The sequence below is a fragment of the Pelodiscus sinensis genome, chromosome 1, assembly GCF_049634645.1.
Source record: "Pelodiscus sinensis isolate JC-2024 chromosome 1, ASM4963464v1, whole genome shotgun sequence".
In the NCBI taxonomy this organism is placed as follows: Eukaryota; Metazoa; Chordata; order Testudines; family Trionychidae; genus Pelodiscus; species Pelodiscus sinensis.
The window spans coordinates 245,689,397-245,712,605 of record NC_134711.1 but is presented as its reverse complement, the minus strand read 5'-3'; the positions used below and the strand labels follow the sequence as shown (position 1 = coordinate 245,712,605).

Here is a 23,209-nt window from a genome sequence, read left to right as displayed (position 1 = left end):
GAAAAAAGAACTGGAAAAAGGTACGTAAATTGCGGAGCGCAATTTATGTACCTTTTTCCGATAGATCAATGTAGTCTAGACATAGCCTTAAAGATAGGGATTTGGAGGCGGTGGCTGCTTGTAAAAGCAAGGCAGGAACCATAAATTCAGTGCCTGTTGCTCAGTCTGGAAGAGATCAGGTTGCCTGTCCACCAGGAGATCCAAAGAAATTATGCTATTGGAATTCTCCTGGCACGGTGTGTTTGGGAAGGGGAGGAAGAGGAGGAAAGGCACCCAAGTGGAGCTATCCCCAGAAGGGCAGGGCCTAAATAAATAACTACAATTTTAAAAAATAAATAACATTCTTACATCTCTAATGATCACTTAATCAAACTACTACTGCAGGAAGAGGAGTTGTGAGCACGTGACAAGAATACTTTCAACCCTCGTTCCTGATCTGGTCAGGTAAACAGCCTTGAAAATCCATTCTCTTTCCTTTTTCCCTCCTTTTACTTTATCTGGATGAGCTTCTGCTTTAAACAACATTGCTTTGTGTGGACACAAACTTCACAATCTTTGATCCTTCTTTTGTTTGTTTACTGCTTTTCCTAAACTAATTTCAAGGCAGTAACCTGTAATAACATTCCTCAACTCCTGGCAACTACATCTTCAAAGACAGTAAAATATTTTCAGTAAAAGCCAACTGTGGCTTTACCTTTTAACTTTCCAAACCAAAAGTATACACAAAAAGGAAAAAAGCAGCAGAAGAGGGGCAGAAATGAGTAGGAGGGAGAGAGAATGGGAAGTGAGAGAAGAAGCAGAGAGAATAGGAGACAAGAAAAGGGGAGAAGGTGTGTGAAAAAAGCAGAGAGGGGAAGAGTGAGAGGACTTAGGGAAAAGGAAAACATAAGACAAGCACCCACAACATAGAAAGCAACAACAAATCTAGATGTAGGGCTCTTCGGGCCAAAGCATGTGGGAAACTCATACCCCTAACCTCTATCCTGCTGTGCTCTGAGTTAATGGACCAACCAATTTTCCTGCAGCTCTAACCTGGTCAGGGGTGAAGGGCCTGTCCTCTACTCATTCTTTTTCTCCTAAGTTACCTCCATGGTGATCTATCAAGGAGGCTAGGTGTATAGGCATTTGCAGCTCTTCTAGTTTTCAAGCAAAGACCATACAGGAACTGCCCACAACAGCCTAAGGGAAAAGGAAGTTAAAGGAGCTCATTCTTCTCATAATCATAGTGGTAAGGATAAAAGTAGAGAGTCTCCTCTAACTTGCTTCTAGTTTCTGGGCTGTAACCCCCACAAATGGCAACCTTTATTTCATTCTGTTTTCCCAGTTTGACAGCACAGCTTTCTCTCTTACAGTCCCCATGATCTGCTTGTGTCTTCTGGGAATCCTTTAGTAAGGATCCTCTAACAATTTCTTCACTCTTCTTCATCTGCTGTTTCAAGCTAGACGCTGCCTGTTGCAGCCTGTTCCTCGGTCCTTCACATCACACCCTTCTTCTGCAGTGTCACTAACTGAGCTGCCCTCAGGCTGAATATTTCTTTGTCTAGCTCAATTTTCTCTTTAACTCCTCTCTTTCTGCCTTTAACCACTTTTATTTGTTAGAGTCACTATCATATGCTCACTGTGCTGCAATATGACCAATGTAACCATACTTTAGAAAGGACATTGGGACATAACTTAGACGATTTTGTTAAAAGGGTATGATGCAGTCCTTGGAAGCAAGGTGCATTCATTGTGCCTGGTAGCAACTATGTAAGCAATGGGAACAATGGGCTCAACCTAAGAAAAAATGATTTTTTTTTCTCAGGAAAAACGCATGAAAAGAAGCAAGTTTGCTTTACAAGAGTTAAAGATTGTAGCAGAATACTTTGGATTCAGAAATAGACTCATGAGAGAATGTGACAGGGTGGACTAGGCCCTGAGGACCCCTGTTATAAGAAGAGCTTCAATGCAAGAGCAGTTCCTTGCTAGATCTGAAGGTGAGCAGATGGTGCTCTGGGCTGGTAGCTGGGACTCTACCAGGACAATGACCTGAGGTAAGAGTCAAGAATATGCTGGAGCCATGGAGAAGTGCCCCATGGAATTGTAGCAGCAATGCAATTATTTAAAGGTACGTTACAGACAGCTGCTATCTTACAGGGTCCCTATCCTGGGACCTGGAGTAGAAGGTGGGCCTGGGCCTCCGCCACCCCCAGCTCTATTAGTCACTGGGAGAAGAGGCCTGTACTGTGAGCCACCCCAGAAGGGGAACTGAACTCTAGCAGCTGTTCGGAATAAAGGGTTAATGTATCAACATATCATCATCATCATCATCAATGTATAGGTTTGTATTTAAGTGTTTAATTGAACATGATTCTAGTGTATTGTTTATGAAAACCATTCGAGATGGAGTCAGTGAACTTTTAACCCTAAGAACTCCATTTTGATCAGAGTGCCTGTCAGAAGCTAGAGAACTCTGAGCTGTGCTGGTTTTTACCAGCCAAAACTAGTTTTTCCAGCCTGAGCAGACCCTGAGCATTTCATCACCTCAGAGTTTTCACACCACAGAAATGATATAATAAGGCTCTGTGCAGCTGCTGGGTGGCGTGGTTTTTGATCTTAGCCATCTTTTTCCATTCCATCAACACTCCCGTCAACATCGGATCACCACAACACCATCAAGGCTGTGAGGAAGGAAAGGGAAGATTTACTTACCATTAGTGATCCACCATTGCTCATTGAAGTTCCCCGCTGGGATCTCTCCAGAGTTCCTCCCCAAGAGCATCCAATTAGCTCGAGGGTCGAAGGTCCCAGACCTCGGACTGCGCACAGCACCCATCGGCACCTCTAAAATGTAAAAGGGGTTTATTACTTTTTCCCTTCTTTACTGTTGTCTTTTCCCTTCTTACTGGCCAAAGAGGGCATTTGGGCCTAGACCACATGCCCTACTGATAGAATCCCTGCACTGTTGTACGGTTATTTGTTGATTTAAGGATGCTTACGATTGTTCTTTGTTTTCGGTTGTAATCTGAATTCTCCCATTTTCCTAATTATTGTAACTTAATCCCTTAATACAGTTGTTAAACTTAGCTGGAGTGTCATTCTTTATTCTCATCACATTACTCAGTGCACCCTCCCAGTATGATTATTCCATACCAGTGACAAATATGGGAAAAGGGTGCTTGTATCTTCTGAAACAGGGTCACTTTCTTGCTTCCTATTTTTCCTATTTGCCTTTGTACCTTGGGTAACAGTTTGTGGCAACTCAGGACCTTCTGAGGAGTAATTGCCGTGATTAGGTCCAGTAAGCATCCTAGGACATTTTATATTTTCTGTGTCAGGGATTAATGGTCCACTGACTTGGGGAGGGTTTCCTGTTTCTCTTTGGTGCATTTGGTGAGGTAAGCCACTCAGAAGAAGTGGCCTCAGGCCTTTCAATTAAATCCTGATCGGAGTGGAGGAGAGAAGATACCTTCAGTAGTCCCTCCAGAGACTCAGGTAGCAGTGCTGGTGTACCTCCAACTACCTTGTTAATGTCTAACCATAGGGCTGGGCATGGGGAAAGATATCGACTGCCCTTTTCCATGGCAACAGGGCAAATGGGAACTATCATAAGGCATTAATGCTGAAACTGATCATCTACTCCTCTTAGGCTATGTCTAGACTGTACGCTTCTTTCAGAAGAAGCTTTTCCGGAAGAGATCTTCCAGAAAAACTTCTTCCAAAAGAGAGCGTCCACACTGCAAAAACACATCGAAAAAGCGAACTGCTTTTTCGAAAGATAGCGTTTATTCAGTGTGGATGCTATCTCGCATTTCAGCTGTGATTACTAATGATGAACTGGTCACCAGAGCACCTGTGCTTTTTCCTCTTTCCTCTTCTTTCGAAAGAACTCCCTGTCCACACACGCCTTTTTCCGAAAGAGCTCTTTTGGAAAAAGTCTTCTTCCTCATAGAGGATTACCAATGTTGGAAAAACCTCTCTGTTCTTTCAATTTTGCAGTGTGGACATAACTGAAGTTTTTTCAGAAAACTGCCATTTTTTTGAAAAAACTCTGTAATGTAGAGGCTGCCATACCCAGAGAGGCTGGCAGCTCATGATTCCTTGCCTGTCACCCTATCCCTGAAACAGTCTGTACCCAGAGAGGGAGCTGCCTAGTGGTACTAGACAATGGCTAATACTGCCTCCCCTGGGCCTGTAGAAGTTTCTGTTCCTGCTAACCTTTTCTTTGGGTTGATGGGTAAGCAATCCTTTAGTGCTGATGGCATCAAAATTATTTAGGCTCCAAGGATGGACGTTCCTGAATAATAAAAGTTCCATCAAGTATAGTGTGAATCATTTCAGGAAAAATCCTTGAGTGACAGAGTCCTTGACAGGAGAAGACTCATTAAGTGAATATGCAATTTTATGGGTTCAGTATTTAAAAGCTAAACTAGCCCTGAAAAAAAGGCACAGAAATGGGCCTTGATCTACACAGCTTGGCTTCAGTCAGCTGAGAACTAAACTCCCAAGTGGCTCACCTAAAAACCCAGACCAAAATGGCTCCTGATGAGAAACAAAAGCTGGAAAAAGATCTCCAGAAGCAGACTGCAGAACATCAGGCAGCAAATGCTATGATTATTAGCCTCACTCTGCAGCTGTCCCATCTAGACCAGCATCTACGGGACCTGCATTTGAGTGTTTGCTGCAGAAAAAGTTTTGGAGAGGTAGCCATGTTAGTCTGTAACTGAAAACACTTAAACACAATGAATAGTCCTGCGGCATCTTAGAGACGAACAAAAAATGTAGATGGTATCATGAGCTTTCATAGGCACTACTCACTTCTTCAGATAAATTGGAGTTAAAGGATCCAGATTGCAAAATAAATAGCAGAGAGAGGAGATGGAGAGGGAAAGAGAAGGAAAAAATGTTAGAGTGCCCAAGCTAAATGAAGCTGATAGGGGGGATTCTACGTATTTTTAAGTACCAGTGGTTGCCTGTTTGTCATTAGGATTTGCAATGTAGTGGGTAATCCAGTTAAGGTCTTTGTTTAAACCTCTATTGCTGGTATCAAACTAGTAAATTAAATTTAAGTTCTGTTTTGAAATTGGCATGTAATAATATGGTAACTTTGAGATCCATTAATGAGTGCCCAACACGTTAAAATGTTCCCCAACAGGTTTCTGTGTGTTGCCTTTTCAAATATCTGATTTGTGTCCATTAATCCTTTGTCATCAAGGCTATCCAATCTGACCAATATACATGGCAGTGGGGCATTGCTGGCACTTGATGGCATAGATCTCATTGGTGGATGTGCAGTTATATGAACCTCTAGTGGTTAGGTCTTGTGATGATATTGCCTGTATAGATGTGTGGACAGAGTTGGCACCGGAGTTGATTGCATGGGTGGATTCCTGGATGAGTATGATGGAGGTGTGCTGTGTGGTTGATGGAAAGAATTTGTTTGAGATTAGGGGGTTGTCTGTAGGCAAGGATTGGCTTGTCCTCCAAGGCCTGTGAGAGTGAGGGGTCATTTTCCAGGATAGGTTGTAGATTGTTGATAATGTGCTGGGAGAGGGGTGTAAGTTGGGGACCATAGGTCATGACAAGTCGTGTCCTATTGTTTTCTTTGTTAGGCCTGTCTTGAAGAAGCTGATGTCTGGATACCATCTGGCTCTGTCAATCTGTTTTTTCACTTCTCTGGGTGAATATTTTAGTTTTCAGAATGATATAGATCATGTAGGTGTTTGTCTCTGTGGGATTGAAGCAAATCCAGTTGTATCTTAGGAGCTGGCTGTAAATGATAGGGAAATGTGTCCTGGATGGAAGCAAGAAGCATGTAGGTAAGTGTAACGGTTGGTACATTTCCAGTATAAAGTGGTGAAAATGTGGCTCTTGTGTAATTGTACTGTAGTGTCAAGGAAGTGGATCTCTAGTGTGGACTGGTCCAGGCTAAGGTTGATGGCGGAAGTTGTTGAAATCTGTGTGGAATTCTTCAAGGGTGTCTAAGGTGCTTTAGAAAAGGCTGCTAGTTTAAAAGACCAGTTAGCAGAATCAAAAGCAGCAATCAGGCAGCTGATGAAGGAGATTAACACCCTGCTAGCAGAACATTTGAACTATGCCGAATGTCAATTGTAAATAAGAAAATTGCAGCAGCAGCTGCAATCATCAAAGGGTATGGTTGATGCTATCCAAGCAAGCCCTTTGGCAGCATTTGGTATGGGAGTAAGTGAATCCCTTATGGAGTATTATAAGAAGAAGCTGCCAATATATGCTGGTAAACATCACTTAACGCTCTTTGCTCCTGAGGGGTATGAAGGAGAGATGTCATTTGGAGGGCCATTGGCCCTAGTAGTCACAACAGTGACAAGTTATAACAATCATCACCCTTCTGTGGTAAAACATGAGAGCAAAGCCCTAGCACCAGAACAAGCAAGAGCTTTGGGCAAACAAATGGGTCTTTGTACCTGAGACACCAAACTAAATTGGCTGGCAAGGTTGTCAGTTACTCCTAACCATAGCCAGGAGGATGTGGTTGCCGTCTTATGAGAATGCATGTCGGGCAAGGATTTTATTCCCCACCTTATCATGTACTAGTGATAAACAGACCAGCCAATCTGAGTTATACAAGTGTGTTTTAAGGCTATATTTTCCATCTGAAAATATCACAGACAAAATGTTTGCAGAAAGGCAGCAGACTAGTAAGACCCAGAAATGCACTTCATGAGGAAAAAGTTATTCTGGATGGCTGGATTGGGTGTGCTGTGGAATGGTATGATTCATTATGATACCCCTGAATTTGAGAGATCTATACATTCAGGGTTTCTCTCCTGTTATCAAGTTAGGTATGGGCCGGTAAACACGCAGAACACTAGATTGCCTGTGTTAGAGGCTAGAGTTAGGGAAGTATTTGAGCTGCAGCTACTGGCAAATCCGGGGTTAGCCACGAAAAGGAAAATATGTGCTCTCAACATAGATAATAAACCCAAGGAGCTAAATGAAAAGGGGTCATCCAATTACAATCAGAACTATTTTATATTTTGTGGCAGTCATGATGAAATAAAAATAATGAGAAAACTGCTTGTTAAGAGATTGTTGAAATATGAGTTGTGGGAGGAAGTTTAACAGCTCACCCTAAAAGACATTTTCCACCAATTGGCAAAATACAAAACAGCAGAGCAGGTTTCAGTGCAGAAAGGATCAGCCAGCCTTCCAGAGCAAGGCACCTCAGTGAGCAAAACATACTGAAGTGGCCGAGCCGCTCTGATTCAAGGGATCGTAGCTCCCAATTTTCCAAGACCAGTGTGTAGACCAATCATAGATCTAAAATATCAGGGGAGGTTTGCTTATTTCAGGCAGAGGGCTTTGGTAAATACTGGGGCATCTGCCAGTCTTGCTTGTACCAAAGCAAGCCCTGAGGTGAAGGATTTACCTATCAAAGAAGTTAAAATTCTCAAGTCGTATAGTGTAAGGACAGTGCAACCCCTTTTGTTAATAACAGAAGGTGCTCTATCAAACTATGTCTATACTGCAGAGCTTTTCCAGGATACCAGAGGTATCCTGGAAAAGCTCTGCCGCATCTGAGGAATGAGTTTGTTTTTCCAAAAAAAAAAATCGGAAAAGCAGATGCATTTTTTCAGCATCCCTGTAAACCTCGTTCTACAGTCGCAAAGAAAGTGGCCTCCCTAACTGGTACTGAGTTGCAAGAATCTCAGGCAGCAGTTTGGAAACTCCTGAAGGAAGCTAAGGCTTCAGAAGGGCAGGCAAACCATTCAGCCTGCTAGGTAGAGATTGAAGCCTTAAGGCAGTGGTCTTCAACGCGGTGCCCACGGGCGCCATGGTGCCTGCTGGGGCATTTATGTGCACCTGCTGAGTGATCAGGGCTGGCCCTTCTCTGGGTGCACAGGGCATGGGCGTTCCCTGCCCGGGCGCATGGCACATGCACAGCCCCTGCCCCAGACACGTGGCGCATGTGCGGCCCTGCCCACGGATGCGTGGTGCATGCGCGGCCCCAACCCCAGATGCACGGCACATGCGCGGCTCCTGGCCCGGGCACACGGCGCATGCATTGTGCCGGTCCCGGGTGCACAGCACATGTGCGGCCCCACCCTCGGATGCGCAGCATGTGCGCGGCCCTGCCCTCAGGCACCCGGTAGCCCCAAAATGTTGGGGACCACTGCCTTAATGGCTCAGTTACAAACTGCCAGGGGCTTAGTAGTGGCAGTAAAACCTAAAAGCCATTGGGGACCTGAAGATGGTTTGGGTGAGCCCACTAAATACCCAAGTGCTTCCCCCAGCCTATGCAGGAGAGGATGCCATGGCTTCCATTATAATCACCTATACCACCACAGAGGGGAGTAATCACCCTGTGGTTAAAAGGGAGACCAAGCCACTGTTCTCTGAGCAGGCCAGAGCACTGGGCAAATCCTTGGGAGTGTGTACTAGGGACACAGTCATGAACTGGCTGGCTAAGGTTGCTATGACTCCCAACCTTATACATGAAGATCTTGTGTTATTGCTGCGTGAATGCATGACTGGGGATGACTATAACATGTTGCCTTATTCTATTGTAAATAATCATTGCATTGGGTTAGATGAAGTATACAAAAACATCTATAAGGTTTATTTTCTTTATGACAATTTGATGGGAAGGATGAATATCGAGAGACAACATGAAAGTGAAAGACCAGAAACCTATGCAATGAGAAATTGTTATTTTGGATTAATGGTCTTGGGGAATTGAGGGGACATGCATTGTCTTATGACACACCTGAACTGAAAGAAATTTAACATAAGAACATAAGAGCATAAGAACCGCCGTACTGGGTCAGACCAAAGGTCCATCTAGCCTAGTATCCTATCTACCGACAGTGGCCAGCACCAGGTGTCCCAGAGAGGGTGGACCGAAGACAACGATCAAGCTATTTGTCTCCTGCCATCCCTCTCCAGCCTCTGACAGACAGAGGCCAACGACACCATTTTATCCCCTGGCTAATAGCCGTTTATGGACCTAACCTCCATGAAATTATCTAGCTTCTCTTTAAACTCTGTTATAGTCCTAGCCTTCACAGCCTCCTCTGGCAAGGAGTTCCACAGGTTGACTACACGCTGCGTGAAGAAGAACTTTCTTTTATTAGTTTTAAACCTGCTACCCATTAATTTCATTTGGTGTCCTCTAGTTCTTCTATTTAGGGAACTAATAAATAACTTTTCTTTATTGGCTCTCTCCACACCACTCAGGTTTGCTCCCTGCCATAAAATTGGCCTAAGGAACAATTGACATATGAAGCACACCACTGTCTGTGCTGGAAAATAAGGTGAGGGAGATTTTTGATCTCCACCAGTTAGCTCACCCTAGTTATAAAATGCGGAATAGGAAAATGGCAGCATTTAATAACCGTGAAAATAAACAGCATTATCAAGGTAAAAGGCCAGGATATCAGCCTAGACTTTTCAATGGTAAACCGGAGGATGTCAGCGCAATGAGAAGGTTACCATCACAGAGAATAGTAAACATGAGCCATGGGAACGTTTCAAAAATCTAAACACAGATGAATTCTTTAAAAGGCTTACGCAATACGAGGAAGTACCAGCATCATCGGGCAACATGGCATCTGTCGGCCATTTTGAATCAAGCAGGCCGCCTTGCCGTACGGAAACCGGAACTGTGAGCCGCCATATTGCACGGACTCTAGAAGTCGGATCCATACAGAACCCGGAAGCTATAGCTGTGCTCCACATTAAACGGAATCCGGAAGCCATAACAACACCAATGAACAGCAATGAAGATGCCATGCTTCCCAGCCCCTGCAAGAGGTTTTACCCGTACAGCAAGACCAATGGGGAAGACCATGTATATATGTGACTCTAAAAGGGAGGTTTGGTACTATCCGTCAACAGATGCCAGTGGATACAGCAGCTTCTACCAGTTTAATGTGCATATCAACAATACCTAACATGGATAAGCTGCAAATTGATCACATCAAAACTTTACAATCATATAATGGATCCCAATTGGATCAACAACCAGGAATATTGTCATTGGATTGCAAGCATTGGACGAAGTTGGGATATTGGGAATCGATCTTCTGAAGCAGTTCCAATTAATCGTGGATGTACCGATCAGAGAATATAAAGAACAAATACGGATTTGTGATTTCTGCCAGCCACCGAATTGGAACAATCAAGGCCAGCGAAAGAATAGAGCTTCCTCGATGGGATCCTGATGTGGAAGAAATAACCAACAAGCACTTTTCAGTATACGCTCCACACAAGTTAAGCTATGGGAAGGTGGATGCAGCCATCAGAGTAGTGGGACCAGATCCTATCCCACAACGCCAGTACAGATTCCCAGAAGAAGCAAAAGAAGGAATCAGAAGCACTATCAAAGCACTTTTAAAATCAAGGTGTGCTGATCCCTTGCAAAAGTACGTACAACTCACCAATTTGGCCCATGAAGAAGGCAGATGGCACCACTTGGAGTCTCTCAATAGACTATCAACATCTGAACTGTGCTATTCCCAGAATGACGCCAGTGGTTGCAAAATATCCCAAAATCATAGCACACATCGCTGAAGCAGCATGCTGGTGCACGGTGCTAGACATTTCCAATGCTTTCTTTTCAATTCTGTTACACTCTGATTTGTACTACAAATTCGCCTTCACATACAACGAAAGCCAGTATACATTCACGAGAGTCCCACGAGGCTTTCATAATGCACCAAGTATATGCCATAAAATTGTAGCCTCTGTATGGAAGGATGCAAAATATTCAAAGCATATAATCAGCTACCTTGATAACATCTTGATTGCTACACGAGATCGTGAAATCTACATGAAGGGCTAGAGGAAGTGCTTCAAATCCTACAACAGAAGGGTTTCCTGATCAACCCACATAAGGCACAATTAGTAAAAAGAGAGGTGACTTATCTAGGTGTCAAGTTGGGGCCTCAAGGAAGACAGCCTGACCAAGATTGGGTCAAATTAATATCCAAGATTCCAGCTCCGGACAATATTACCAGCTTAAGATCATTTTTGGGTTGAATGGGTTTCTGTAGGGATTTTATTGAGAAGTTTAGTTTGAAGGCTAAACCATTGTACAATCCATTGAGTAAAAGCCAGTTATGGAAGTGGGAAGAGGATGAACAGAAATCATTATGTGGCCTGAAGAAATCTTTAATAGATGCCCCTGGCTTTAGCCTATCCAGATCCTTCACAGCCTTATTATCTCAAACTGTCTACCATCGGACCAGTTATTGGTGCATGTTATTACAACATCATGGCACTTCAATTAAACCAGTGGCTTATGGCTCCTGGTTACTTTCAGATGTTGAACAACAGTTTACTCCATCATAGGTGTGCGCAGGGGGTGTGCCAGGTGTGCCCTACTGTCTCAAAAAAAGTAGCTTTGAGTTTTAATTTAATCACGATATGCTCTTTTAGTTTTAAAGTATGGATTGTTGTATTATGCAATAAGCGCCAAATTGCGTAATATAGATGTTGTAGAAATGTATAGAAAGCCCGCGTTCGCTCGCAGCATGTCCTTTATGATTGAGTATTCAATAAATGTTTGCCTTCAAAAAAATAAAAAATAAAATTCTCTGGGTGCATACCCTAAATAAATATGCTGCATACGCCTATGTTCTCCATGTGAACGTGAGGTCTTAGCTCTCGTATGGGCTATGCAACTTTTGCAGTGCCTGATCGGTATGGCTCCCATGATATTAAGAACTACCCATACACCCGTGAGATATGTAATATCTGGAAGCATCAATGAAGGACAAATCAGCAATCCTAGATTAGCTAATTGGACTTTGGCTCTCCTCAATAAGGACACAAAAATAGAAAAGATCAAATCTCCAAGTATCATTCCAGCACCATTATGCAATTCTGGAAATGACAATCATGAATGTCCTATACCTCTTGTACAGACTCCACATTACCAATCACTGTTTATACTAGCCCAGAATTACAAATAAATTGGTAGAAGGAGGCGGGGCGAGTTCTTAGAGGGGTCACACGTCCCACTTCTGGGCAGGTCATCCGGTCCTGGAACTGCCCCCCTGATTGGTCAAAGCGGTTCGCGGGGCGGTCCTACAGGGGAAAAACCCTTCCTGATTGGTAGAGGGAGGTGGGGCGAATCCTTAGAGGGGGTCACATGACACCCCTTACTTCTGGTCACCTGTCTCTCTTGACCCGGATGTACTACCCTCCAGGGGCGGGACTTCCGGTGACAGGGGAGACGGGACTTCCGGGGCTAGGGGCGGGGCTAACATTTGATTGATGGTAGGGCCCTTATACTACTATCAGCAGTAGCATGGTGGCCACATATCCAGTCTGATATAGAACATTTTATTCAGAACTGTCTTCACTGTGTGCAAAACAATCCCCAAAATGACAATCACTGTAAACCTATTCGACATTAGCCTGTAAATGGTCCCTGGCATAGATTGCAAGTGGATTTCATTGGACTGCTCCCAAAGACTGCAAAGGAAAACTTATATTGCCTGGTCATCGTTGATCCCTTTACCAAATGGATCGAAGCCATATCCATAAGAAATTGTATGGCCAAGACAATAGCCAGAGTACTGCTAAATGAAGTCTTTGCATGTTTTGGTTTGCCAGCAGAAATGGGCAGCAATCAGGGGATGCATTTCACTGGCAATGTAATCCAACACCTATGCACGGCTTTAGGGATATGCCAGCAATTGCACATTCCAGGTCACCCCCAGTCATTGGGGCTGGTAGAAAGCTCAAATAGAACACTTAAAATGGCACTGTGGAAAGTAATCAATTCATCTGGAAAACGGTGGGATGAACACTTCCCGATAATCCTTATGGCAATAAGATCGACCAGAAGTGCCAATGGGTTCTCACCTCATGAAGCCCTGTTTGGAAGACCAATGAAAACTCCTGAACAATGGTGGATTCAAGATAGGGTGCCCCCAGATGAATGCCAGCCGCGCTTAGTAACCAACCTGTATATACGGCAAATACTTAAAACTATCTCTTCTATCCAACGCACAGTGGCTCTGAATCTAAAGAAAAACATCAAAAAGGTAGACCAGAGATTGGGAGAGCATTTTAACACCCAGGAGTGGGAAGTAGGAGATCGAGTCTTGTACGGATATATAAGCGAAAAACAACATCTTCTAAATCCTAGATGGATGGGACCTTGTTTTATCATTAACAAAGTGGGACCCACCGTCTATCAAGTCAAAATTACCTCAGGAAAGCGGAAAATTAAAAAATGGTTCCATAGCTCCCAATTAAAAAGATGGAAACCTAAAAATAGTAAACCACAAGTCATATTTACCCTCATCAAAAGACCAAGTGCCAGACAATCCTCCATAAGGTTGAAACTAACTGCTGTTCTTTCTACTTGTTTTCCAGGATATGGAAGAATTACTGTTCATAGTTTTAGTGTCAGCATATGTCCAGATGGGACAAGGATTGCTTTATATGACTACTGGAGGTGTACCGCTCTTCATTGACCATTATGGTACTGGAACATACCTAAAACTTCCTCAATCCTCATCACCAATAGGCAAGGAGTGGTAGAATTGGAACATTTCCAGTCCCAGAACTTGTTAATGTATGCCTATTCCGCAGAAGGGAAATGTTATTTCAATGTGATTGACGAGCAGACAGGCCGCTCAGAATTAACCTTTTCAGCCAAGAAGGAATCTAAAAAGATAGTTCTGAGCACGCCTAACTGGTTTGATATGGGCCTAAGTTCCCACGGCGGATGTGACTGGAGCATTGATATTGAACAAGTTGGGTGCCTAGATCGAAAACCGGTGTGGTGTATCATCAACTGCCTTCAAGTCATTAAGCAATGGGATAACACCAAATATGTTTTTATGGACATATTAAGCCCCACCGTTGTCAAGCCCGGTCACATGAACATCACCATCCAGATAGTACATCTTGCATCTAATATTGAGAGCGTTCCTGTTGTCATCTTCAGCCCTGATGAACAAAAACATGATCGCCGAATTCCATGTGGACCATATGGACAGGCCGCCCAGTCCAATACCCACCATGGATCTCTATATTGTACATGGGAGAAGAGAAGCAACACGATCGGGCATGGATGTAATGGAAATGTGCAGATGAAGGCGACAACATCTGGCACTTGGATAATCCGAGGGCCTTATGAGGTCAAATATAAGCTAAATGTTACGGTAGCCCATCCTCCAACTATCACAAATGCGGGTCCCTATGTTATTAAGAGGGATATCATCAAAACTATGATGGTGGAACCTAAAGACTCTATAAAGATGGTCACCATACCTCTACATGTTTCCACAATCAAGCTGAACCCCGCATGTCAGTCTTACATGCTTCCACTACTAATCGGATGGAATAGGTGGCTACATGTCATGGAACCAGAATTTACTCCCAAGCGCCCGAAACGAGATCTCATTGCCAAACTAATGGGAGGAGCTGGAGCCAGTTTAGGGGCAATAAATACGATAGATCAAATCCATATGGCTCAATGGTTAGTTACCCTGTCCAATAATTTTGCAGAACTAATTCATCCAGTTCAGGATGCCTTGCTAGCCCTGGATAAATTGCAACTAGATATCACGAAAATACTCCCATTATGGATTGCTGCGCAAAAGGAGGATAACCTCATACTATTACATGCCATGGAATATATCCAAAATAATGTGTCACTTGTGTTGGCATGCATCCAAGCTCAATCTTTGTTGATTGACCTCGCCAAAGACATTATTAGAGACAGTGCTGCCGGAAAAGTTCCAATTGAATTTGTGAAACTACTGAGGCCTCAATTAAGTGCTTTTGAACAAGAAAACCCAGAATGGTGGTCAGTTGTAAATACTAATTATGATTTAAAAGAAAAGCAATTACAATTATCAATACTCATGTTACGGGATGCCCTTAAAGAACAAATATATCCTATAATTCCTCTTGGCTTGTTTGTCAACCATTCATTGTTACTCCCGTTACAAGACCAAATGTGGGCTCATTTCAAAGGTCGTATAATCAAGACAGTAAATCTACAAGCTTGCGTAGAGCAGGTGAGATAGTTTGTGGGAAAACTATCATATTTGTCTCAACTAAGATTCAGGGGAATGTCATTATGATCTGCATCCCTCTGATTCCACAAATAACCACTTGGTGGTAGTACAAATCGCAGAAGGGTGTGTGTGTGTGTGTGTATCCAGAGCCTATGCCCAGTTTTTACTGTAAATACCTATTATTGGGTAAATAATTCGGTTGTAAACAATTTATGTCTGTGTAAGATTTTTCACATCCAAGGTTGCGATGTAGAGAGAACCCTGTTTAAGGCGTCCCAAGAACAGCTCCATACTGATTTACAAATCATAAAAGAAATTGAACCCATTCAAATAGGACCTAATTTAAATGCGATGGCCTCCCTATTCCACCATCCTGAATTAATTGGTCTGATAGAGGAAGTAACTAATGTTGGTAATAAGACTGGAATCATCGTGCAGTATGCTATAGATGAAATCTATAAAATTAGTAAAAATGTGAAAACCAGTATTGTATCTCATCATTGGTAGGAACTGTTTGTACCATTTGAAAATATCACTTCCATGTTTAGTAATCCTTTGATTAGTAGTTTTGTATTGCATGTTTGTATATTATTCTATATAATTGTGTTAACGGTGTACATATGTAACCAATCTAAAAGGAGGCATAAGGATACCTTTATACTTTAAAAGGAAGAAGCCTAACATTACATTGTTACTGTTAATCATAATAACTTGTAACTAGTTACATTGTATATTTTGTAACTGTGATGGTGGTGCAACAAAATTCCCATCCTCAGTAATTTAGTTGTCACCGTCAAGGAGGGGAACTGTTACCCAGACTAAGAGAAGATAATAATCAAAATGGAGTCTGCTGGGTTCCATTTTACCTCAGCAGTTTTTCCCGCCAAACCCTATACAGAGTGCATCGCCTCAGAAGGCTTTGCACTCCACCCCCTAGCCTGTGCACAGATCCCTATACCTGTGCACTCCTCTCCAATATGATACATGCACATCTAGGTTGTGTACCCAACCCTCTTTTTGTGTGCACACCACCCTATTTTCTGCACCTCTCATGCCAACCCAGTTTTCCTGCCTTAGACTCTTTATAAGCCCTCTGTTGAGAAGAGCTTGGGTTGGTTCTTCTCCATCCCTCCGAGATTGTGTGTCGTCGTCATCCCTGAGAAGCTCCAACCATGCGTGCTAATCTGACTAGGACTGTCCGAGTCCATTCATAGTGCTGTGATTTCCTGAGGTGTGAGGGAAGCCTCCCTTTAAAGAAACTGGGACCAGTGCTGTGGGACTTTGGGACTGTTGTTATCCACTACGTGTCCTGCCTACGGATCGTGCATCTAGCCGAAGGACTGGTGTTAGCGGATCCTAAAGGTGTCAACACATGTGGAGATGAGGATCCAGCTTGAGGATTGCTCCAGAATCCGGACCGATCTACGTTTGAGGGATCTCCCTGCTGATCCTCCCCTACGGCTTCAAATTAGCCACAGGGTAGCAGGTCACAGGCACCCATCGCCGCCTTCAGGTTTTGTAACGTATAATCCTTTTATGTACGGGAACCTTTCTATCTTTCTTTTCTTATGGGATAGGGTGGGACAATTACAGTTGTCTTGTTGTTTGTTGATGCGTGTTCCTATTTTCAAAATATATGGTTTGGCCCTACATTTTGTCTCTGGTCTGATTTGTGACTCCATTCCAACGGTAATTAGACATGTACCACCAGGCTGACTCTCTCTTCTGTGTAAGGCAGAAATAGAGGAAGATCTAAGTAAATTTTAAGGCCTGTCACCTGTAATGGATATTAGTGATGTAATATAGCACTATGTACTCTTGTCAATGCTGTGAAGAATTGTAAATTGTAAGAAAATGTTTGTAAAACCATTAATAATGGAGAAGCTGTTTAAAATGTAGTTTTCCAAAATGGAGTCCAAAACTCCATTTTGTACCTGGAACTTTGCAGATTTGTCTTTTACAGTTGGGTATGGCATAGAATGTGCAGGTAGAATATTTGAGTTCAAACCCTAAGCTACCTGTCAGTTAAATTTGCATAAATATGAATATGCATGAGCATCTATATTAGCCAATCAATTCATACCACGCTGGAAAAGCATCTTTGCCATATCCAATCAATTTAAAACATCTAGGTAATGAATATGTATGAGACCACCTTATATAAGTTTGGACCGAATGTCAGTTCGTGCTGGTTCCCGGACATAGCTGGGGCCTGCAGCGTCGTGTGTTTTGTCGGGTTAGTAGAGCATCCTAGCCTGGGCTCTTTTCAGAAAGAATACCTTAATGGTATTTGTCATATACAGAATCTGTTAGTATCTTAATGGTACTAGGTATCCTTGTGGTACCGAACATCTTTATGGTGTTCTAGTCCTCTTCCTTGGGTTACATGACAGAAGGTCATTTTCCCACTTTTAGTTTAGTGTAGTTTAGTTCTTAGAATAGGATAGATCTCCCACATGTCATCGACAGGTGCGTCGGTCAACTTTGTTCGACGGGTGCGTCGGAGAGTGTAGGGTTTTATTTTAGGATTAGGATAAGCTAAGTACAGGGTCTATCATCGCCGGTTCGAGACGCTACTGAAGAGCGTGAAAAGGGGCTGACGGGAGAACGATTCGTGGAAGACGAATCGCCGGTCATCGTTCCCAATTCCTGCCTTCGTGGGACTATCCTGCCTCGAATCGCCCGACGAGGGATCGCCTGGTTGTTCCTCGCCCAAGGCTCCAAAACAGCCAAAGGCTTGAGGTCACCAGCTTCTGTGGCTCCACTATCGTCGAAGACTCTGGTAATATTCAAGGATTTGAGGGGACTTCCCCTTCTTATCCTTTAGGTTATTGTATAACGGGGACTGGCCCCGGGTTATTGTTAAACCGAGATATTGTGTGTTTTTTACCTTGTTAAACAATATAGTCCTGTTGTTATAAAATGTATACCTGGACTTATGTTTTCATTCATTGCGGTTCGCACTTTAAACGGTGAATAGATACGAATAGAGATCGAACCTGTTTTACCATCCCTTGAGGATTGGGAAGTGCCAAGCACTTCTTTGAGGATTGCCCTCTTACACCTTTGGCATCCTTGATCTGTTGGTACTTATTAAAAGTATTCACGTAACATCGGTGGGATGACAGCCTTAGGCTTTAATTAATTGCTTAGGCTACACAGCAATTGTTTAGCTAAGTCTCCCAGGAAACAGTATGGTTTAATTGTTCTACCTTGTTAACTATAATGTTATGACAGTGTTTAAGTCAGTAATTGGGACAACCAACATGGAGTCTGTAACCCCTGAGCTAGGGTTCCATGTTGGATCTCCTCATGCACTAACCATTCAGAGAGCAGTCTAAACCATATTTTCCCGCCAAGTGGTCACACGGGTTCCATTCTCCTCAGGGTTTTCCCGCCCTTGTGACTTTATAATGACTGTGTTGTCTCAGCCTCAGTGCTGTCTGCCATAGTGGCAGCAGTGCACGGGTCTGTCTGTGCTGTCACCTGGCAACAAAGGACATACCCAGTCAGATCTGAAGTGGAGGAAGAAGGGGATTACCATCCTCACCAACATACATTCTGCCCGTACCACCAACAGCCTGCAACTTCTCTTCAACTGCCAGTCTGGGACAGAACATTATGAAACTCTCCAGTTCTCCTCTCTAAGGGCTCTAAATCAGCATGAGGGTAGAAGGTTCTGGGCACCTCCACCATCGCCACTAACAAGTCCTCAGGAGAGAAAAGTCACTGCATTTAGGGGCTATTCTTACCATTTTAAAACACTAGGCCAAAAGGGTTTGATTTAAGTCCCTATTTGTGCTGTCACTATCACCAGTTTTGTTATATCTGCATCAGATTATCTCCCCATTTCTCCCTCTTTTGTAATTAATTCCTAAATAATATTTTACCTTGTATGCAACTCGACATTGCATACTCTTATTTATTGCACCTACAATAAAGAGAGCGATGGGGGGAGGAGGGATCTACTTCAGTGATTAATTCATAGGTGATAGCCTAATACATAGCCTATCATGTCCCATCTCAGTTTTCTCTTTTATAAGCTAAACAAATCCAGTTCTTTCAGTCTTCCCTCATAAGTCACATTTTCTAGATCATTAATCATTTGTATTTCTCTTCTCTTGGACCTTCTCCAGTTTCTCCACATCTTTCCTGAAATATGGTGCTCAGAACAGGACACAATATTCCAAAGGAGGCCTTATCAGAACAGAGTACAGGCAGTCCCCGGGTTACATGGATCCGACTTACATCGGATCCCTACTTACAAACGGGGTGAGGCAACCCCGCACTAGCTGCTTCCCCCCAGCAGACCAGGGAGACACAAAGCTAGCGCCCCCCCCCCCCCCCAGCATACCAGGAGACACGGAGCGGCTTTTCTCAGCAGACACCTCAGCCTGAGAATAAAGGACTGAGGAAAGTGAGGTGTGGGAGAATAAAACTGAGCTCTGGAGAAATGTTTGGCTAGAGTTTCCCCTACAATATGTACCAGTTCCGACTTACATACAAATTCAACTTAAGAACAAACCTACAGTCCCTATCTTGTACGTAACCCGGGGATTGCCTGTATAGCAGAAGAATTACTTCTGGGCTATGTCTTCACTGGCACCCTTTTCCGGAAATGCTTAAAACGGAACAGTTTTCCGTTATAAGTATTTCCAGAAAAAGCGCGTCTACATTGGCAGGATGCTTTTCCGGAAAAGCGTCCATGGCCAATGTAGACGCGCTTTTCCGGAAAAAAGCCCCGATCGTCATTTTCGCGATCGGGGCTTTTTTGTGGAAAAGACTACTGTGCTGTCTACACTGGCCCTTTTCCGGAACAGTTTTTCTGGAAAAGGACTTTTGCCCGAACGGGAGCAGCATAGTTTTTCCGGAAAAACACTGACAATTTTACAGTAGATAGTCATTGTTTTTTCGGAAAAGCAAGCGGCCAGTGTAGACAGCTGGCAAGTTATTCCGGAAAAGCGGCTGCTTTTCCGGAATAAATGGCCCAGTGTAGACACAGCCCTGATGTTTTGCTTACAACACTCCTGTTGATGTATCCCAGAACTAGGTTTGCATTTTTTGGAAGTGTCACACTATTCACTCCTATTTACCCTGTGGTTCCTATGACCCTTAGATTCCTCTCTGCAGTACTTCCTCTTAAGATAGTCACTTCCCACTTTGTATGTGTGAAACTGTTTATTCCTTCCTAAGTGGATCCCAACTTGTGATGCCTTTCCAGCATGACTGTGAACCATTGATAAGTACTCTCTCAGAACTCTTATCCTACCAGTTATGCACCCATCTTATAGTAGCTCCATCTAGGTTGTATTTCCCTAATTTATTGATAAGGATGCATTCCATGAGGCCCTGGTGACTTGAAGACATCTAACTTTTCTAAGTAATTTTTAACTTATTCTTTTCCTATTTTACCTTCTGAGCCTACATGATTTTCACTGGCATTCATAATGTTAGGCATCCATTCTTGGTGACAACTGACACAAAGATGTCATTAAGCATTGCTGCCATTTCCACATTTTCTGTTATTGTTTTTCCCTCTTAATTAAGCAATTGGCCTACGCTGTCCTTGGTCTTCCTCTTGCTTCTTATATATATTAAGAATATTTTCTTGTTAACCTTTATGTCTCTAGCTAGATTGAGCTCATTTTGTGCCTTTGCCTTTCAAATTTTGCACCTACAGATTTGTGTTTATATTCATCCTTTCTATTTGACCAGTTTTCATTTTTTATAAGATTTAAGATCTCCTGGTTAATCCAGGGTGACCTCTTGCTATACTTCCTATCTTTTCTACGCAGTGGAATGGTGTGCTTTTGTACCCTTAATAAAGTCCTTTTGAAAAACGGACAACTGTCTTCAATTGTTTTTCCTCTTAGTCTTGTTTCCCATGGCACTTTAACTACCAGCTCCCTGAGTTTACTAAAATCTGCCTTCTGGAAATCCACTGTCTTTGTTTTGCTGTTCTCCTTTCTACCGTTCTATAGAATCATTAACTCTGATTTCATGATCACTCTCACCTAAGCTGCCTTCCACCATCAACTTCTGAACCAATACTTCCCTATTCATTAAAATCAAATCTAGAACAGATCACCCAATAGCTTTCTCCACTTTCTGAAATAAAAAATGTCTCCAATGCATTCCAACAATGGACAACCTGTGACCTGCTGGCTGTTATTTCCCCAACAAGTATCTGTATAGTTGAAGACTCCCATCAACCATCTAGTCCTGTGCCTTGAATGATTTTTGTTAGTTATTTAAAAAAAGCCTCATCTACCTCTTCTTCTTGATTAGGTGGTTTCTAGTAGACCCCCTAGCATGACATCACCCTAATTTTTTATCCTTTTTAATCTTCTCCAGAGACTCTCAACAAGTCTGTCTCCTATGTCCATCTCAACTTGAGTCCAAGTGTATACAGCCGGTCTCCGACTTATGACCACCTCCACTTACGACCATCTGCACTTATGACCAAAGCGGTCAGAAATGCGGTCCCCAAGTTACGAACGTGATCCACGCTTACAAACAGCGTGGTTGCCATGTAACTCAATGGGATCCGAGTTACGAACACTTCAAGTTACGGCCAAGTGTTTGGTCCATAACTCGTTCGTAACTCAGGGACCGGCTGTACATTTTTAATATATAAAGCAACACCTCTTCCTTTTTCCTCCAGCATATTCTTCCTGAGCAAGCTGTACCCTTCTATAACAATATTCCAACCATGTATTATCCCACCATGTTTCTGTTGTACCAACTATGTCATAGTTGTGTTTCCTTACTAACATTCAATGGAAATGACTCCCATTGATTTAATAAGTTGAAAGTGTGTGCCCAGAGCTACACTACAGAAACTTTCTGACAGCTTAACAGGATACTGGATCAACAAGAGGTTTACTAAAAGAACATCTGAACTATACTGTGTTTGGAATTTAATTACAAATATCTAGATACCATCATTTCAGCAACATTTCTGAGTTTGTATATTATATAGCAAAATCAGTAAAGGAGGCATCCACCCAGTGAAACAAAATGTAGTGCAAACTTATGACTGCAATATGTACACCACAGGATACTTTGGATACTACTTTGTGTATATACTCTTCCAAGACATCCTCTTGTCAGATTAAGGTTGAATGGACCTTTCAAAGACTTCTCAATTGTTGTCATACAAAAGGCCAGCCTGTTACGCAGTTAATTTGAGATGTCTGCCAGCTGGCATTCCACTTACTATTACATGATTTTATACCTACTAGAAAACTTTTGTTCTGAGGGTCAGACTGTCATTCTGATTCAGTACAAGTGGGATGTATTGAAGACTGAAGTATGCAAGCGCTCTAAGAACCCAAAAGATAAGTTGTGACCTAGCTCCTCTCTCAAGATGCGTTGAGAGTGAAACAGAAGTTTTACATCCAGGCATTGTTGATTTTCATCTGAAGTGAGTTGTGCCCACAAAGCTCATGACACCATCTACATGTTTTGTTAGTCTTTAAAGTGCTACCAGACTATTTGTTTTTTCTTTTTAAGTTTATCCTGTACAGATTAACTGGGCCTCCCCCTGCAGCTATCAGAGCATAGGTCAGGAACCTAAAGCCTGGGGGCCAGAAGCCCCTGAGGTTCAGGACTCCCCGAGCACTGGGGCTCCAGATCCCCCGCCATCCGTGAGGCATGTTTGACGCACACAATCCACTACCCCCCTGTACAAGGGGAATATGGCGGGGGCATCTTTCTCCTGGGGGGGGGCACGTCTGAGAAAGTTGGGTGTTTGGGGGGATTTTTTTGCTCACCTGTGGGCAGCCCCAACTAGTTTTTGCTGTGGGCCAGCGGCCCCATTACAGGCTCCCCACCCCCGTGCGAGAGGCAGCGGGCTCGCCACGCTCCGTCTGAGCGAAACAGGTTTAGCCTTTCAGTTCGGAGTCAAACTTGTCACCGCCGCCTGGGCTACAAACACGCAGCGCCCAAGCAGGCGCGAGGGGGGCAGAGCTACCGCCACGCGCCCGCGCCCCTGCCGAGCGCAGGGAAACCCCGCAGAGTGCAAGGCAGGCCACTGGCCTTCCATAGGGCCGTTCCCTTGCGTCAACGCTCCCCGCGGCTGCGCGAGCGGCCCAGGGAACCAACGGTAGCTCCAACACCACCCCTTCCGCCGGAAGCCCCGCCCCTTCCGCTTCCCCACTCCGCGCAGGCGCCGGGGCCCTATCCCGGGTGAGACCAGCTGGCGG

The 23,209-nt window shown here is 43.5% G+C and overlaps 1 long non-coding RNA gene across 2 annotated transcripts in view; it reads right to left on the bottom strand.

Moving 5' to 3' along the window:
* The window catches only part of LOC142826446 (uncharacterized), a 27,685-nt gene extending 4,646 nt beyond the window's left edge, over window positions 1-23,039 (bottom strand). For both annotated transcript variants that reach the window (XR_012900565.1, XR_012900564.1), the window contains exons 1-2: window positions 22,778-23,039; window positions 2,692-2,823 (exon numbers count right to left, since the gene is read on the bottom strand). This is a non-coding gene — a long non-coding RNA (uncharacterized LOC142826446). The remainder of the gene's footprint in view (window positions 1-2,691; window positions 2,824-22,777) is intronic.
* Between the last annotated feature and the right edge of the window lie 170 nt (window positions 23,040-23,209).